Raw genomic sequence first — 16,061 nt, 5'->3', positions numbered from 1 at the left:
AGGTCCAGCTGTCACCAATGAGATGGTGAACATCTGCTGTTTTTTGTGTTTTTTTTTTAACTTGTTTAAGTGTGTTTTTCCAGGACCCATCAGCTCCAAGTCGAGTAGTTGTTTCAATCTAGTTGTGGGAGGTGCAGCTCACAGTGGCCCATGTGGGGATCGAACCGGCAACCTTGATGTTATGAGCACTGCGCTCTAACCAACTGAGCCACCCAGCTGCCCCCAAACATCTGCTGTTTTAACCCAGTTCCTCGCTGACCCCTGGATTTGGTAGCCGTCCATCAAGCCTTAGTTCTGACAGCAAAGCTTCCAATCACCATAGTCACTGAAGCCTTTATTAATCTCAGCTGAGGGGAGTTGCTATTAGACAAAGAGCCCTTGTCACAGAGGCAAGCTCCCTCTTCAGACTCCCCTCGCTGGTGGAAATGTGCTTTCCCAATATTGATAGCTCTTCATGTGGAAGGAACCATTTAGACATTGGATTAGGACTCAGTTTTCATTCCATCCGTTCAGTATTAAAAATGCTGCGACTTGCCTAGAACTGAAAATAGAATTCAGCTTTTCTTGCCAAGTTGGAACTATGTCCCTTGGACTCCTGCTGCATTTGTACCCACTCAATCCTCCCTCCAAGTAAGTGGCTCTGTAGCTTTTCCCAAAGGATGCTGAACGAGTGACTGTTTAGGCCTCCCTGCAGTGCTGCCTGTAAAATGTGTCACGATCTTGAAAAGTGAAATAGGTCAGCAGCTCCTCTTGCCTGTAAATGTGTCCTCTACCTAAAGGTTTAGGTATTCAGTGAAGAGCTTTCTCTTCAGTCATTTCATCCCAGAAGAATCCTTTTCCATCTTCTTAGGGCACCAAATTGCAGTGCATAGACTTTTTAAAAAACTGAGCAGAGCGACCGGGAAGCTCGGGTTGTGGGGGTCCAGAAAACGTCTTCCATCTTTTGTGCCAAGATGGAAATAGCTCTCAGTTCCAAGTCACTAAAACCTGTTGTAGACCACGAACATGAAAATCATGGTAATCTTATTTCTGTTAACTAGGAATCCAACACCTTCATTGCTGGTCAAAACCATTAAATTTGATGCCCCCGTGAAAAGTATCCACATTTTTTCTTCTGCTTTCTTTAGCTTTCCCAATTTGTGCTTTGGACACAACTTGTGTCATCAGAGCTGTTAACTCAAATACATAGCTGCTGATGTTTGGATCATTAACTCCTGGTGAGTTCAGTCAAGGGATCTGATCTTACTATGACCAAATGTATTATATAATCTGGGAGTGGGGCCCGAAATTGGTCCATTTTTAAGTGCCCTAGGGCATTCTATAAACCTTTGTTTTCCAAACTTCCCTGTTGAAAATCACCTGGTACTCCTGTTGGTAAATCAGAATCCATAAGGGATGGAACGAGGAATCTTCAAGTCTTGGTGACGTAGTCTCAGGGGAGTTTGAGAAGCACCGTGAGAGCCAGCATTTCCCTAAGTCGAACCAGTGGCCCACCTGCACCGTCCACCTGGGGATGTTCACGGTCCCACCCCATGCCCCCTGAATCAGAATTTCTGAGGTAGAGCCCAATACTCTGCATCCCTCGCAAGCTGCCCACGGGACTGATGATACTAAAACGTGCCGTCTACTGGAGCAGGTCTTCAGTTCTCTCCATATCCCACAAGGGGAACCTGCTCAGGGAGGACTGAACAGTCACTGGCTCTACAGGTGTGACTGAGGAGGACCCTTCTAATGGATAAGAACTCTGGCCTGACAGCCAGTCCAGTTTATCCTTTAAGATAGCTCTATTTATGGGCTTAAATCCAACTGTTTTCTTTACTCACAATCTGTCAGGGTATGTAAAAGCTGTCTCTTTCCCAAACTTCAAATTGCTAAACATCTCCAGAGGATAGCAGTGTTCAAATTTCTGTGACAAGTTTTTTTGTCTAATCTTCCTCTTTGTCCTAGTTTTCAAAATGGCTGTTTCCTTTCTGTTTTGTTGTTTCCATTTGTAACCCGTGTCCCATGTAAAATGACATCACTGGTCCCAGCAGCCCCTGGCTTCTGACTTGACTTTTGCTCCCTAAGAGCAGCTGGCCTGCCCCTGCTGAGAGAATCTTTGCCTCCCCTTTCCTGTTTCTGGCCCCCAGTTGATATGTGGATTCCAACTCGGGTTTATTTTCCTCCCTCGTGCCCACCTCACTTCTTTATCACCAGCAGCCCTGTTTTCCTTCTCTTGTGGCTGTGGTAGGTAATAGCTTTGGAGTAGCAAGCGGGGAGGGAGGCAGCCTGGTGGAGGGGAAGGCCTGAGGAGGTGAGTGCAAAGAAAGGGACATGATGAGAAGGGAAGGTGAGCATTGTCGTCAGTGATGCCCCCCGCTCCCATCCCGCACAGCAACGCTGGGACACACCGATGAGCCTGAAGAGGTTTCTTACTTATGCCGGCTCACTCTGGCCACTTACTGAAAAGCCACGGGTTTCAAGGGTTGTGTGGTCATGGCGCCAGGTATGGAAACCTGAAGATGCTCTGTCTAGTCTTAGCTCTGCCACTAACAAGGCCTAAGGCAATGGACAACTTGGAGGGCTGTCGTGCGGGGCGTCCGGCGGGGTCTCTGCTCCCGCTCCCCACAAGAGAACGCAGGATATGGTGAGGCCAAAAAGGAACACCCACGGAGCCATAAGTAGGGGAGTCATATCACTATATTCTCTCTGGCGGCATCCGCCTCTCTGCAATCCGCTCTTGTTAGCTCAAGCCACCATCTTCTTGCTAGCCCCCATTTTCCTGCTAGTGTAGCCACGGCAGTTATATTAGTGGCCAGTGGCTCACTGGTTACAGCTGACAGCCAACTAGCCACAGCTGATGGCCATCCAATCACAGTTGATGGCCATTTACTACCTGAGCCAGCACCTTTCTACGTGAGGCCGAGAGCCTGGAAACTGCACTTTGGGGCTCTGTCCCCACAAGGGCTTTTCCTGGTTGGTCTATATTACCTCAGGGGTCCCTTTCAGTCTCTGGTTTTGTCCTATGTATATATATTTCTCCCATGCTAGCATTTAATTGAGGGGTGTAGCAAAAATGCAGTGACACTGTGGAGGTTGCCAGAAGTACGGTGGGTGTTTGGAACCCCTGACAGAAGAGGCTGCGCACTGAACTGCCTCAAGGGGGAGCTTGAGACTCTGGCCAGTGGACACAAATTTAGGCACCAAGCTGCTTTCTAACCTGCTTTAATGAACTTGAACCAGGACTGATAGCAGTATGGACGACAACACAGGCCAGGAAATCTTGGAGAGGCCCTCCTCTCCGACATCAGCCAGCAGAGAGGTCACAGAAAGAGGGGCAGCCCTGGCTATGCTTCTAAATGGTCCAGGAACACGTGCAGAGCCTGTGAGCGTGAAATCACTCAACCCTTTTTTAACTAAAAGGCTCCTTTGTGAACTTAAGTTCTACAGGGCTGTGGTCACGAATAATAACTACAGTGAGACCATTTCTGAACATTTCCTCTCTACCCTTCTGGGTTTGGATGCTTGCAATCCTTAAGTGCCCTTGCCCTCACCCCATCCCACCCCTGTCCCCAGTCCCTGGATCAGCCAAACCTCGGACAGAGGCTCCTGAAGGAATATGCCTTGAATGTGCCTCCACTACCAGCCGTTTACTCCACCTCCATTCTCACCACTGTCTCCTGACTGGTTTCCATGCCTCCCTCTTACCCTTCCTCTTGGCACATCAGATTTCTCTTCTGCCTAAACCTTCTTTTTCTATTTTGGTCCCAGCCTGCTTTCAGCTGTATGCTCTGTCCCCTCTCCTGCTCCAGCTCCTCTCCAGCCCCTCAAGACTCCCCCCTTTACCCCAGAGTAAATCATACTTTGCCACCTCTGAGCCTTTGCCCTGCTGACCCTAGTGGTTTCAGTGTCTCCTGGTAACCACTCCTCCTGCCTCAGACGGCCCTGCCTGAGGAAGACTCCCCCATGCCCATCTCCCCGCCCTCTCCAATGAGGCCCCATCCCTGTGATCTCCCTGTTGCCTGTGTTTCCGCGGGGACTGCCGGACCCCAAATGGTAGGTGTCCCCGAGTGTTTGCAGATGGGGGTACACTAGGGGACAGTGTGGGGATTCCACTATATTCTCTCCCAGATTGGACCCCTTGGGGACAGGGGCTCTCCCTCCCCTACCTTCATGTGATCAGGGCCTGGCGGCTCTTCACTTCTCTGGGAAGATACTGGCTCAGGCCCGGAGGAGACTGGGAGGTGGTGGCTCCTCGCACCCGTGCCGCTCTCTGTGGGCCTGGGCTGGGCCTGGGCCCACTCCAGCGCCCTTCTCTCCAACCCCTACAGCCTGGTCACCACCCTGTCTTGGACCCTACTCTCCAGGGAGGGAGAGGCCAGATCACTGAGGTCACCCCTCCCCAGGTTGGAGGAACCCATAAGGAGCCTGGCACGGCCCGGATCCACGTGCTGGCTCAGCAGTCAAGTGCCCATCCGCGAGGAACTCTGGCTGTCCGCTCTGGCCTCCAGGGGTCCGGCTAGGGTCTGTGGGTCCTGGAGGGTCAGGCTGGGGGCCCAGGACACCCAGTTCTCCTGCTCCAGCCGGTCCTCAAGTCTGGAGACCCCAGAATACTTGGCCAGGCTTCAGTGGTTCCTGCTGTGTGGAGGAGGCGGTGGGAATGGGGGTGGGGGCCTGGACTCCGACTGCGCATGGCCCCCTAGTCGGCTGGGGGCCCCAGGCTGCCCCGGGTTTGGTGAGAGACCAGGGCGGGGGGATAGGCCCTCACTCCCCCTCTTCACCAGTCCAGATCCAGGCACCAAGTGGCCAGCCCTCAAAGAATTGGTAAGGACCCTGCTGGACCATCTGGGGCTGCCCCAGAGGAAGAGGATATGCCAGTGTCACCTGTAAGGCTTCTACTCCCCACCCCCATCGGGCACAGGGCGGGAGGAGCCTCCCAGGTACCACGACCACCTGCCCCGGCTGCAAGCCAAATCCTACCAAAGTGTGGCTGTCTGTCTGGACGGCCTACCCTCACCCCTCTCCCGCAGGCACGGTTTAATCCTACTCTGTGATATCAAGATCACTATCCCTATTTATTTATTAATTTAGGTGGGGTCTCCACCCCAGAAGTGTCCTCTGGGGCAACAGTACCATGTTCTGCAGGAAATTCTGGGACTTGAACCCACCATAGCATGCCTGCCTTTGGGGCTCTTCTCCTGAGGCCTCCCTGGGGGTGTGTGTGTGTGGGGGGGCGGTGTGAGAGGGCTGCGGCTGGAATTGGCTGTTGCCTGGGGTTGAGGTCTGGCCTGGCCAATTTCCCTGCAGGCCCCTGCTTTGCTGTTCCTTGGGTGACATCTTGTGGCCAAGACAGGTACAAACCACTGGCTGAAAAGGCTGCCCGTGAAGGCCTTTCTGGAGGAGGGGTCAGGATGCCCCGCACAGCAGAGGCTCCCAGACAAAGAAAGACCAACCAGCCTCTCCCCCCGAACTCTTTACTAGGACAGCTCTAGATGGACCCCAAAACTCATCCATGTCCCGCACATTAGACACACAAACATACCAGCTTCCTCTTAGCCCACCCTGTGTTGCGGCAGATAATAGCCATTATTCTGTCTCTATAAGGCTTCTCTACCGTTTCCCTGAAAATAAAACCTAGCTGGACCATCAGCTCTAATGCATCTGTTAGAGCAAAAATTAATATAAGACCTATTCTATTCTATTCTATTCTATTCTATTCTATTCTATTCTATTCTATTCTATTTATTATATTACTATAGACCCGGTCTTACAATAAAATAAGACTGGGTCTTACATTAACTTTTGCTCCAAAAGACGCATTAGAGCTGATGGTCCGGCTAGGTCTTATTTTCGGGGAAACACGGTATAGCAACCCATGACGAGGTGATTATCCGCATTTACAGATGGGCAGCAGCCCTGAGTCACACAGCCAGTGAGTAACCAAGCCAGGACTTGAGCCCAGCTCTGACAGGCTCTAACACTAGGAAACCTCGCTGGACACAGTGCTGAGAACTGTGGGAGCCCTCATGCCCCATTCTCCAGGGAGGTACGACCGAGGGGGAAAGTTGTTAGTCACAGTGATGCATTGGGACCATTTCCATGTGCCAGGCACAGAGCTGAGTGCTTTATTCATATTACCTCACAGGACCCTCCCCTGTGAGCTGGTAGCAGGATGAGCCCCATTTTACAGATGGGGAATCTGAGGCTCAGAGAGGGGAAGTGGCTTACCCAAATCCACACAGAAAACACACGGCAGAGCCAGGATCTGATCCAGGTCTAGAGGACTCCTGCGTTCTTCTTTTCAGCTGATGGGAGTCTGTCTGCCCCTTTGTAAAATAGCCCCACAGGATCGCAGGGGGTCTATGGGAGTGGGAGTGGAAGGAGCTTTGCAAACTGTACAGACGGTGCCAATGTTGGTTCAGTGTTATCCTAATCCTGTGTGCACATCCCCTTGTGCATGTAAACCCCTCGAGGGCAGGGCTGCACACACATGGCCTCCCCAGTGCCCAGCACAGAGCCTGGCACCTCGTGGGCATCAGCAGATCAGACTGAATTTGAGTCTCTGGAGCAGGGAAAGCCCACTTCCCCACAGCCCTCCACGTGAACCACATCCACTTCCTAGTGTCAACGCCACGGCAAGAAGAGACGGACAGTCTCCAGCTCCTGATTTGCCTCGTTCAGAAGAAAGGGTGACCTTCTCTCCTCCTTTGTGTAATAGGCTGGCACCTGGACTCCCATGGGGGGCCCTGAGGGAGAGGGTCTGGCTGCTGTAGATCCCTCATAGAGCCCATGAGAAAGCAGCAGGGCAGGCGGAATATAAATGTGGCTGTGAACTCAGAGGAACAGATGAGAGAGAGCCTCCAGGTGACTGGGTGGAGAGGCCCCACTGGGGCGGCTGCCTCCTCTCTGCGCACAGATTGAGCCCATGATGAAGATGAATGGAAACCCCTTTGCCGGAAAACATGGAGGCAATCAAGACAGCTACCTGTACTGAAGGGCCCTCCCATTAGCTCCGAACAGGGAAATGTTAGGATTCGGAATTCAGCAGCAACCACATGGTTAGCACGGAAACCAGGCAAAACTCATGATAAGCAGCCCCAATTACAGGATAAATGATACAGGACGCCCGTTAGCTTGGCAGGAATTATTGGACTCAAACAGTGGCTGCAGGTGGGTATCAAGCAGCCCCTGCAAACAGACGACAGCTTGCACCAAAGAAAGGCAGCCCAGTTGGGTGGGGACCCCTAGCCCCAGCCGGGGGCTCCTCGGGGAAGTGGCAGTAATGACCAGAAGCCTTTCCTGTGAGCAGCTGTGGGATTTTTAAAGGCTCGTTGAGAGGGGAAATGGGTAATTGTTTGGTGGGCTATCTAGCGTTTGCTGATGAAAACAAACTGAACTTGCAGTTTCCAGATCCCACACCGGAAGGCGGGACTGATGAGGACACTGTGTCTTCATCTTTCCAGGCTGAAAAATCCCAATTTTTCTCAATATGTCCACTGCAGAGCAATACGTGATGATCGTTCGGTCGCAGTCACGCTGGACCAGGAAGAAAGGTTTGCTGAGTGAATTAATATTGTCGACAGGATTGCAGGGGGCATGTTTAACTCACTTCAGGTGCTCTAGAAGCATTTGCACAATGGATAAGCTAATTACAAATCATGCCTATTTATTCATTAAACAGGGCCTGGGGGAAATTCAAAGAGGCAACACTGTCTTAACTTCATTCAATTTGCAGTCTGTGATTAAACGGAACACAGCTGCAAGGCTCCAGAAATGTTATCGAATCTCCTCTTTTTTCCTTGTTCAGACTGACCTCTTCTCTGGGGGCCACGTCTATGCTCAAGCTGAGTTTCGCCATCCCTCTTCAGCCCTTCAGACGATGACCAGCCACTTGTGACTTTGGGTAAGTCACTTCACCAGCGCACTGCTGTTTCCTCATCTGTAAAGTGGGTTCACATCCCTCTGGCTGTTGGTTTTCCTGAGAGGAATGAGGGAGGTGATGGGTGTTCAGTGGCTGTTCCAGAATGTGGCCAGTAGCTGTGTGGTGAAGATTTGTTCCCTGCCCTCCTCCTCTGCCCTTGTACACACATGCACTGTCACTGAGACAGAAGCCCGGGGTCCGCTAGACAGCTCTTGACAAGGAAAAGCTTTGTCTGCTGCCAGCCTGAGGGCAAAGCACAGAGCTTGGCACACAGGGGCTGTTTGCCCAGAGCTGAATGGAACAGGCCTGATGTCTCCTATCCATGACCCTGGGAGTCCAGGTCGCCTCTGGGAGAGGGTGACCGACTGTCTGTTTGCCCAGGACTGAGAAGTTAACTGGGCTGTTGGACTTTCAGGACTGAAACTGGGACAGTTCCAGGCAAACCAGGACCGTTACTCACTCTGCTCTCAGAGGCCCCCCAACTCTCCTTTTCCAAATTCCCTAACATAAACTAAAAATAGAACTAACTTTACCTGAAATCCTTGCAAACGTCTGGGAGGCTCAAGGATTATTTATTATCATCAATAAATCATAAGAACCAAACAGCTAACATTTGCTTAGTATGTTCCAAATCACAAGTGCTTTTAATTTACAGGCTGAGTATTTTGGGGCTTTCTTTCCACTTACTCAGCACCCACTGAGTGAGGCCTCTGAGCTGATATGGGACTCAGGTGTCTAGTAGCCTTGGCAAAAGCACAGGGCTCTTGTCCCTCGTCCCCAGGGAGCCACGAAGCTGGCTGCTCCTTGGATTCTGCAACCCTCAGCTCTGTGCTCCGTTTCTATCCCTATCCTGCCTCTGTTAGAGGCTTTCTCTGTATCGAGAAAGGGCCCCTAGCTAGGAAATATTAATATATTCGCTTGAGCCATATGAAATTACCCCCTTTGTGGATTCCAAACAGCCGAATACCAGCCATTCCATATGGTTCAACCTAATGTAGTGGGAGTGAAATTCAGGCCACGATACAGCTTGGGACAAGTCCCTCAATTTCTCTGAGCCTCAGCTTCTCATCTGAAAAATGGGGATCTTAATAGTTTCTACATCCCGGTATTGCTGTTGGACTTCCATGAGGTCATGTATGACTTTCAGTAGCGCCTATTGTGGCACATAGTAGGTGTTTTCTGAATTAGAGCTTTTATTTGCGGCTTGTATCTGAGTGTGTGTCCTTCATTGTTCTGAGTTGCCTGTGGTCAACCACACAGTGGGCGCCCGACAAATGTTGGTTGAATGAAGGAGAGGAAGTAAACGCATACATCTGCCTCCCGCTGGTGTTTCCCAAATGACCTTGAACTCAGCTAGGCTGCTTCCCCCTCCACCAAACAAGGGGCTCTTCCTTTGCCCTTCTTCCCTCTGAGGCCTCTTGGTAAAACACCCTAGTTCCCATGGCTCCCCACGGGGGGCCTGATGGGTTTCTGAGACATGTTTCCATCCCCCCTATGGTTTCTAAAACATACAAATCATTCTGGCTGCACTTCTGTGTTTCATTACTAGGAATGCACATTTGAAAACAACAGAGGGTGAGGTTTAAAAGCAACATGCAATTTTTATTACATATATCTCCAAATCTGCCATTAGGCCCATCCCCATGGTGTTATTGACCTTGATTCTTTCTCATTTGCATCCTGCATTTTTCATCCTTTGGAATATGGTGTTTTGGGACTTCTCCATCATTAAGTGGATTTACAGCAATTTCCCTGTGTGTTTTCTCCAAGGGATTCTGTTATGAGATGCACATTAAATCTCCATTAATACCTCATTATCCGACTGATAAGATTACCATGATAATGAGGCAGAAATTCTAATTGTTTCACTTCTTATTGTGCCTTCCATTTAATCCTTTACTCTACCTGGAAGTTGGTCATGAGCTGGTGAGCACCAGGCTGAAACAGACTTTCTAAATGGAGGACCAGCGGCTGGGATCATTGTGATCAATGGTGACTGGGGGAAAGAAAGAAGGCGGAACAGTGTTTCAAGAATTTTCTGGGCAAAAAGTTTGGGGGTGGAAAGCCAACTTGGGGGGGGGGGGCTAGTTGGATTTAAGGAACTCCTCCGCTCCAGTCCAATACACACGCACACGCAAGCACAAGGACACATACAAGCACATGGACACATGTGTGCACACACATGCACACACACGTACACAACTACTCACACATGTGCACTCAAGACACACACACACACGCACAGGCTTGCGTTCCAAGTTCAAGAGAGCCCAGCCTCTTGACCTCATGCTCTATTTTCCTACCCTCGTGGACCCCCTTGCAGACAGTTCCTAGCTCTGGAGCTCTCCATGAACCTGCCTTCCAGATCGATGAGCTCATTTGACAGTCAGCGGCACTGAGCCAGAAGACACTGGGGGGCAGGGGAAGGAGGGATAGAGACAGTGGGACAAGAGACCCCTTCAATTGAAAACCTGCAAAGGACCTTTGTGAGGGGTGCTCCCATCAGCCCATCTCCAGGCCACCCAAGTGCGATTGCCTGTTTCAGGTCAGCTCCCTCCATCAGTTGGGGAGGGAGGTCCCTGAGAATGTCCTGGTATCATCCCCTCCCCACACCATCATTCTCAGAATGCATTGAGATTTGCACATCACCAGGAAATTCCCCAGAGTGGGTTGTTCAGACAGCAGAAGAGACAGACTTTCTCTTGGCCTTTATTTTGCCTTTCTGCTTGGAGAGCAGGAGCCCTACTCTGAGGCAGAAAGAGTGTTTCCAAAGCCTCTGCTGGGATCTGGAGGTAACAAGGATGGTGGCTGTCAGTGGCAGAGGGTCTGTGGCTGGAGAAACAGCATGTCAGTGGGTCCAGTTGCTCTGGCATGCTGAGGCCAGGCCCGACCCGAAGGCAGGAAGCTGATCCACTTCCACAGATGGAAACGGGAGCCTGACTGCTGGGCCAGGGAGCTCGGTGGTGCCCAGACACGTAAACATGGTTCTGGCAATGTGGTCTTCCTACAGTTTTGGAGGCTAGCAGTCCAAAGTCAAGGTGTTGGTAGGGTCAGGCTCCCTCTGAGATTCTGGGTAGAATCCTTCCTTGCCTTCGAGCTTCCAGTGGATGCTGTCAATCCTTGGCATTCCTTGGCTTGCAGCTGCCTCACTCCAATCTCTGCCTCTGTTGTCACATGGCCATCTTCTCTCTGTGTGTCTCTCTCTTCTTCTAGGACCCACCCAAATGACATCATCTTAATTTGATTACATCTGTAAAGACCCTATTTCCAAAAAAGGCCACATTCACAGGTACTTGGGGTTAGGACTTCTACATATCTTTTTAGGGGATATAATTTAACCCATAACACCTTCTGAAATATATCTATCTAATTAAAGTATTAATGATAATATTAGGCAAATGCTAACATGATTGGTAGGATCTGTGAGTGGGTTCTCAGACGTGAGGTTTGGGCCACACTGTGATGAGTTGTCTAGGGCTGGCTCAGGTCAGATGGCCGTCACTGTCCCATTTTCCATGGCAATAATAGAAACATAGATTGGCCCAACTGGAAAGGCTTCCCGAGACCAATCAGTTCAACCTCATCATCTTCTTTATTGTATTTTAATTATTTTGATCACCCCCCCAATAATGTAAGTACATAGTTTTGAAAAGTCAAATAGTACTAAAAGCTAGCAAAAGCCAGCTCTCCCTTGACCCATCCCTGCCTCCCCAAACACAATTACTTTTAAACAATTTGCAGGTACTTACTTCATATTTGTGAATAATATGTTTATACCACTACTTCTCAACTCATCAACTTTACACATTGTCTACTGACTTCCTGTAATGGAACATGAACATTTAGTTCTCTTACTAGCCTCAACTTACCCTTTTTCATGCTCACAATGTAGATATATAACAATAGTTAAATGAGTGTTCAACATCTGTATAGGTATTCACATCTGAACTATGTAGGAAATTTTGATCACATTTCTTGTACAGCTTTTTGAATCCTCATGTTTTCATTTGATTATTTTTCTGTGTTCTGATTGTTAGTTCTCTTCCAACTCTCCAACAGAACTGTAGGACCCATCTAAGGTCTGTTTTCCACATAGTCTAGTAACACCTTGTTGATTTCTCCCCTCCACCCCTCACCAAGGGGTGACTTTCTCCTGAAATACTCTCCAGTCTAGGCTGATTCTACTCTCCAGTCCCGCTCCAGTCTAAGCTGATTGCTTTTGAGACCTTCTGCACAGCTGTCACTCCAGGTACCCCTACTTTCTCTCCTGTTGTGGACCTCCTGCTCTTTGGATGCTAAATCTTCCCCTTTCTTGATATTCTGTCCCATTGTGGCACATCACATCCTCAGGTGCCTCCTGAGAAGCTTGCGTGAAAGAGATCTTGCAAGTCTGAAAATCGCTTTATTCCATGCATGTGTGATTGATAGTTTGGCTGGGTATGATATTCTAGGGGGGAAGTCATATTCCCAGATAATTTTGAGGGTTATATTCCGTTGTCTTCTCCTTCCCATTATTGCTGTTGAGCTGGTAAATAATATTTATATCTGGAAATGCTCACGCTTTTTTTGCTAGGCCTTTCATCTGGGGAGTCTAGTCAGGAGTTGAGCTGAGTTTGGGTTTTGTTGCTGTGGTTACCTCAGTACTCCCCATTCCTCTAGCTTTGCCTTGCTTTACTAATAGTTTTGAGCATCACCTCATGTGCTTTATTTGCCATGCATATCTTCTTTGATGAAGTGTCTATTCAAATCTTTTGCCCATCCCCCCCCCCATTAAATTGCTTTACCTTTCTCCAGTATTGCCATGTGTTTAGGGCTGGGCTTGATTTGCCAGAGGATTTTTCTCAATGTCTGCTCCATGCTCAGCTTTAGGATTTGCACTTGCTCCACAGGGAGCCTCTCTCCATGGTATTGCCCCTCCCCCAGAAGTAGACCTTGTTATTTGTTACTCAATGTTTATAAGCCTGGCTGGGGGCGGGGCATTTTCCATTGTTCTGGTTCAGCTTCAGTTTTAGGCAGGAGCTGCATCTCAGTGGTCCTCCCCCTCCCCCAGTGGCAGGTAACATCTAAAGCATGGGGCCCAGGATGTATTTCTACCCCTCCTCCAGAGTTAGAGGATTTTTCTGTTTGATCCCCCAGCTGCAATGTATCTTCATCTGCACCCTGAGTGCTTTTTCCTGCCCTGCTCTCAGATGCTTAAGTCTCTTGTTCCATGGGGGGAGTGGAAAGGAGATAGTGATGGTGCTTCATGGTTTTCCTACAGTGACTGCAGAATGTCACTCGCCCTGCCCCCAGTCTTTCTTATGAGTACCCAGTGAGGTCCATGGAGTGGAGCCTGCAAGTGGGTGAGATGCCCCTTATGTCTGCAGCTCCTGGGTATTTTGAACTTCATAGGAGCACACACTTCACCTTTAGCAAGTTGCCCAAAGTTTTAGTTAAATTCTTCTTAGCAGCTTGTATGGAGTCTGAGCCTTGAGTTCCTTAGAGGTTAGTTAGTTGCCCTACAACCTCAGCTCAGAAAGGTTGTGATTTTGCTAATTACCCACCATTATTGTGGTTTGTGCTTTCACTCAGTGCCTTCAGCATGCCAAGTTCCAGTGGGCCCTGAAGGGGACAACACAGTGCAGGCCCTGCCCCCATAGGACCCATGGCTGTGCTGGTGGAACTCATTGGAGCCTCCCAGAAACCTGAACCACTGGGAATCACTATCTGTACTATGCAGTGGTAATACTGAGGTTTGGAGGGAGGGCCAGACCATCAGATCTGTGCCAGCCGTGGCCCAACTCCTCCCCAGATCCAGCTGGCAGCTGAGCCCCGCCTGGGGCTATTGTTCGGGGCTGCAGTGGCTGGACCTGAGTCTCCTTTTCCCTTCTGCCTTGCTCACCAACACATACCATCAGCACTGCAGGAGCTGGCTGGGCCCCGTAGTCCATTTCTGTGACTGAGTGTGAGGGGCGAGAGAGTTCAGCTTCGGTTCGGTTGCCAGGCTTTGAATCCTGGCTCTGTCACTTGTCAGCTGGGCCACTGTGGGAAAGTGAATTCCCTCCTCTGAGTCTCAGTTTCCTCGTCTGTAAAATGAGAATAGTTTATTCTATCTTGTGGGTGGTTCTGAGGACCAAATGGGGAAATAAGTGAGGTGCCCACGGTTCCAGGCCCCTGGCAAGGGCAGAGCTGGGTGATGAGGGGCTGCTTTGCCCAGAAGCTGCCATGTTTGTCGATCAGGCCCTGCTGGGGGGTGCCTGTAGTTCCCCACTGTCACTCCAAAGGGGCAACCAGGCCCTCTGCCTTCTGAAGGAACTGAGACCTGCTGTAAATTTAACCATGGCATCACCCAGGAAAGGTTTGGAGAGTAGGGCCCCATTAGTGAATCCAATCTCTTAGCTACTGTTATAGATTGAATTTGTCCCCACCTCCCTTCATATGTTGAAGTCCTAACCCCAGCACTCAGAATGTGACCTGATTTGGACACAGGGTCTTTACAGTGGTCATCAAATTAAAATAATTTAACTTTATTTTGTGTGTGTGTGTGGGGGGAGGGTAAGTGCAGGTTTTGATGGAGGCGCAGGGAGAAGATGGGGTGGGCTGGGCTGAGCGTCAGGGGTTGGCTCAGAGAATGGTGGAATGAGGTCTCAGGATCTGTAAGCACGACCACTCTTGCCAGAGGAAGCCTGATCTCCAGGAATCTCACATGACCTACGGGGTTCACAGGGCAGTCCTGGGATGAGAAAGACCCTGGTGCCTGAGTGTTGGAGGCCGCTGTTCCCAGGCTGGTCAGTAAGGCCTAGCTCATACCACCTGTCACACAAACCCTGAGCCATACTGATGCCTCGTGCCTCCCCCAGAGTCACAATGGGACAGCACCTCACCCCAAGTTATAATACTTGATTAACTCTGTAAAGACCCCTTCTCCAAATAAGGCAGTCATTACGGTGGGCCCTACTCCAATAGGACTGGTATCCTTATAAAAAAGGAGGAATTTGGACGTAGAGAGGCACACGAGGAGAGCGCCATGTGAAGATGAAGGCAGAGATAGGGTGATGCTTCTACAAGCCACAGAATGCAAAGATGGCCCCCAAATTCCCAGAAGCTAGAAACAGATTCTCCCTCACAGCCCTCAGAAGGAATCCACTCTGATGACACCTTGATCTCAGACTTTTGGCCTCCAAAATTGTGAGACAATAAATTCCAGTTGTTTAAGCCACCCAGTTGGTGGCACTTTGTTACAGCAGCCCCAGGAAACTAAAAGCCACTAAGCCACACTGCCTTCACTGGGCAGGGCTAGGAAGTCAGGCAGAGCCCAGTTTCTCCACCTCTTACTTCCTGTGGCACCTTGGACAAGTTACCCACCTCCATGAGCTGGGCTTTCCTCATCTGTATGGGGGGATGACCGTCCCTGCCCAGTCACCCCACCAGGGCTGATTCCAATGTCCCTGGGCCACATGCCCTGAGGTTTGAAAGGGAGGTGTCCCCCTTTCTGCTCAGCCTGGGGCCTGCTGTCCACCAGACATCAGGCAGAGATGTAGGTCACCAGACACCACTGTCTACCCCTTCCAGGCCTCAGACATGGCCCAGGGCCTGCCTCAGGGCTGACCTAGGGCTGGGGTCATGCTCTCCAGGATTTGTCAGGTATGGTTGGGGCAGGAACTCCTGTTTTGTTGTTGTTGATTGTTTGTTGTTCTTTTTTCATAGGGTTCTCCCAAACCGGGTATGTCCCATAAGAGACTCAGCAAATTTGGAAGCTCGGAAACTTTCATAGAGGAGTCTTCCCACTGGTGTGTACTAGGGGAGCAGACATAGAGAGGGGCAGAGCCTGGCCCAACGCCACACTAAGAGGCAGTGGCAGGCATGGGCTGGCAGGGTGGAGAGGGCTCTGTGCCCACCGAGGGTGCCAAGTGGACCCTGGTGACGTGGGGCTGTGTCTCACTCATTCCCTCACGCAGCAAATAGTGACTGTCCTGGACTTTGAGGCCTGAGGGTCCGAAACCGTCTTCTCCACAGCCTCCCTTCCCTCCTGCCGCCCGTCTGTGGTCTAGGACCCAGACAGAACTCCCGCTTGTGCATGCTCACCTCCTACACTATACTGAAGAGACTCTGGCATCTCAGCCTCACTCACTGTAGGCTACCTCTGGGGTCCAGGTATCAATGAACCAACTGAGCAAATCTT

Source organism: Rhinolophus sinicus, chromosome 16 (assembly GCF_057876585.1).
Source record: "Rhinolophus sinicus isolate RSI-liver-muscle chromosome 16, RSI-T2T, whole genome shotgun sequence".
Lineage (NCBI taxonomy): Eukaryota > Metazoa > Chordata > Mammalia > Chiroptera > Rhinolophidae > Rhinolophus > Rhinolophus sinicus.
Note: the sequence above shows the minus strand (reverse complement) of the source record.